General features: G+C 42.6%; 1 long non-coding RNA gene across 1 annotated transcript; it reads left to right on the top strand.

The window, feature by feature from the left end:
- Positions 1-438: 438 nt before the first annotated feature.
- On the top strand, positions 439-3,372 carry LOC123066134 (uncharacterized). The gene is made up of 3 exons (XR_006431229.1): positions 439-1,312; positions 1,479-2,178; positions 3,123-3,372. It is a non-coding gene; the product is annotated as an uncharacterized lncRNA (long non-coding RNA).
- The last annotated feature ends 232 nt before the right edge of the window (positions 3,373-3,604 follow it).

The following is a 3,604-nucleotide window of genomic DNA, read 5'->3' as shown; positions in this document are numbered from 1 at the left end:
GAATTTTTCGGTTGAATATAAAAGAGAAAAACATAAACAGAAATAAGAAGAAAAAAAGTACAAAAAAAAGAAAAGAAAACAGAATGGAGACATCACACCTGTAACATGTGCGGGGGAAGGACGACCCCTGGCAGGAAAAAGAAAAAGAAAAAAGGGGCGAACAGGGGATCGAACCCAAGTCTCCCAAATGATGTGTCAAAGCACAGACCAGTGCAGCACTTCTCTGCTTGTGATTTATTAAGGTACCGCTCTTTAATAATCAAACCCCGCGGCGGCCTTCAAGAAAAAAACTGAATCATTTTTTTCACTTATAGGTGGCATAGTGGGTAATTTAGGGCAACTTCGAGGGTAGTTTTTATGACGTACCGCAGAAACCTAATTCTCTTTTTTATTATTATTATTATTATTATTATTATTATTATTATTATTATTATTAGGTAGAGATTATTATTATTATTTCACAAAGGTGACTTGACAAATTTTATGGAAACCCCATTATGATTCCCAGCCAAGGAGCGATCCTGCATGAGGCAAACCGTGCGTTCTGATTGGTCGAATAAGCTCGCCCACGGATCGTACCCCCAACCGTTTGATTTTCCAAGATCCAACGGATGGCACACAATCCCTAATTCTCTATCCCTCTCTTCTTTCTTTCCTGGCACCCACAGCCGCCGGCTTCTCTTCGACCCAGCTCCTCCTCCCCGTGCCTTCCTTCCTCCCGTTGTGTTCTCCAATCATCGACTTCCCTATCCAGCCGAGGCGCTCGGAGGTAGTACCGGGGCAAGCACCACCGGTGCGATGTCCAGGCCGACCCACACCGTTCGGCTGTTCCGTGCATGACTAGATCTGACGATCTAGCTGCCGGATCCACCGCGGCAGCAACGCCGGCTTCTACCTCCTCTCTGACCCCGACCACCACACCACCTCAACTCCAGCGCGCGACCCTCTACTTTATCCATCCTTTCCGTCCATGGCCAGAACCAGCAATCTTGCTGCTGGATCGGTGGTGGCGGTTCCTCATGGTGGCGTCGGCGGCCGTCCGCAATGTCCCCTGCCGTCTCGCTTCAGCCTCCTCCTGACAACGCGCCCGGGGCTGGGTCCAGGGCCGGCCCTTGGCCATGGCGTGCAGCCGCCTAGGGCCCAGGCAAAACAGGGGCCCATACTGTATGTATATACGTATGAGTAGAAGAAAAAGTAAACTGATGAAATAGTAGCGGTAGGCTCAACCTATTATGGTGTGAGGAACCAGTCACGTACGAAAGTGAGAACAGCTCAACAACCAGCCTAATTGTTAGGTCTCTATTTAAAAAAGGTATTTCCGAGATACATGTCTCTTGTTCATCACCCAGTCTTCTCGTCTCCTTTCTTTGCTAATTAATTGAACCAATTTCCCAAGAGGCTGGGCGCCCAAACCGATGCTAATTGAATAAAAATTTATATGTATCACTACTACCTTAACCTCTTCATTATCCAAGCAGGACCTTTTGTTCTTCCATCTTAAAAGTATCCTAAGGAGACTGATGAAGTGGCACATTCAGCGATTGGGCGGTGAGGCGTTGACAGCAGCCCACGTCCACAGGTTAGTTGTTTCTCGTCTGGATTGCCCATCTTTCCTTGTTGATTGCGAATTTTGTGAAAGATTACTTTGCATGAAATTGTTGCACAAGTGGGTGCCTCATATTAGTGGTGATTAAGTATCATCAAATAAGCACATGATGATTAGATACTGCTTTGTTATTATGTTGTTGGATTTCTCTGTAGCTACTTGCATAGAAGGCGTCTGTGCTTTTGTCCAAAACTGCTATCTGTAGGTACATCGTAAAATATGGTGAGGATTGTTATTTTTGACATTATCATATTATCATGAAAAACAAGTCATATCTACACTTTGTTGAACTTGTGCTGGCAGCGTGCAGCGGTGCTTGTGAAGACCCGCGTGTCCGTCAGGCCCACTAAACCTAACTTGCACTAGGGCCTTCGAAATGTTAGGGCCGGCCCTGGCTGGGTCTAGGCGGCCGTCGGCCGCCCCACGGTCAGCGCACTCATCGTCGGCATCGACCTCACACTTGTCTTCCCCATCCATGGCGCACATCTCCTCAAGGAGGACAACACCGACACTGCATGTGGTGACCGCAGGCACGACGACAGATGTCCACTTCTACTTCGTCTCTGGCTCCGGTAAGTCCTTGGTCTTCCATCCTCCCCCCTCTTCTCGCTCTGGTTTATCTTGTTCTAGGTAGAATGTAATAGGAAGCATATGTTAACTTGAGTTAGCTCATAGGCTGCTCTCCGATCACATTCTGTACTATGGTTGCTTCCTCTTGTTCATGGTATACTAATGTTTAAAACTGTAGCTATTTAGGTTTCAGTGGTTTTATACTCAATACTCATGCTACTGCACAATTTGCCTAGGATATTACGTACTTAAAATTTCGGCATGGTACTGTGGTAACTTGCAGGTTATTGTTTTTTTTACTTCTCCATGGCTTGTAGATATGACTTAACTAGACTTGTAGAACTGGATAAGAACCGAAATTACCATGCTAGACTTGAGTTGTGTTTTGCCACAGTAAAGTGTTTATACTGCTAGTTCTCTGTGGTAGTTTCAAATAGTTTATATTGAGTTTATCTGTATTGCCTCTCTGTTCGTAGTGATCTACGTCACTTACATTGCCTCTAAATGCTGGAAATTGTGAATGTTTGTGAGGATTGGTAAATACTAATGAATTGATTTAGTTGAGATTAAGTGTAGTCATATTTGTGAATGTGCCTTCTGTGAGGTTTGTGAATTTGAAAAAAAAAGAACTATTTTTGTTCTGCAGTGTGATCTTGCATTTATGTACATAACATCAAATAGAAAATAGATACTGCATTACAATTGTATATCTTTGAATATAAAATAGGCCTTTTGACAATTTTAAACTCTTTTTACTTATTTCAAAAATACAAAAATAGGCCTTCCCACAATTGTTTCAGTGAGAAGTGTGATGCACATTCTTGAGTCATAATTGTTTCCTTTCCTCCATAATATGTATTGTACTGTGCATATAATGATCATTTCCTATTTCCTTATTATAGACCAGCTAGAAACTCATTAGTGTACTATTTTAACAAATGCTCAGGATTATTTCCTGCCTTTTACCAGAGCGAGAATGGCATCATCCACTTCTACCTCCTCCATCTCAAGGACAAATCTCATGCAACCCATGGTGCTGCATTTGAAGCGATCATTTGTAATTTGGCAGTGACTATTATGTGTATAATGTATGAGTTGGACTATTTTTCGTTGTAATGATGGCAATGTGGCTTTAGTGATGTACCTCTAATGATTGTTGTAATTGAATGAAACAATTTAATCAAAATTCATGGGCTTGGCAGAATTATGTGTCTTGTTGATGGAAAATATTTGGGTTGTGGAAACTTATTTGTACTAGCAAATATGCCCATGCGTTCCATTTTTTTCACGATGCGATAACTTTTTGGCGCCACCAAAGTAAGTTTTGTTGAAATAGAGTATCGCCACGAAAAGTTTAAATTGTCACAATAGTTTCTCGCTACAAAGATTTTACCTGTTGTGATACCTATTTATCACCACCAAAACAAG

The sequence above is a fragment of the Triticum aestivum genome, chromosome 3B (assembly GCF_018294505.1).
Source record: "Triticum aestivum cultivar Chinese Spring chromosome 3B, IWGSC CS RefSeq v2.1, whole genome shotgun sequence".
Classification (NCBI taxonomy): domain Eukaryota; kingdom Viridiplantae; phylum Streptophyta; class Magnoliopsida; order Poales; family Poaceae; genus Triticum; species Triticum aestivum.
This window is presented reverse-complemented; position numbering and strand designations above follow the sequence as displayed.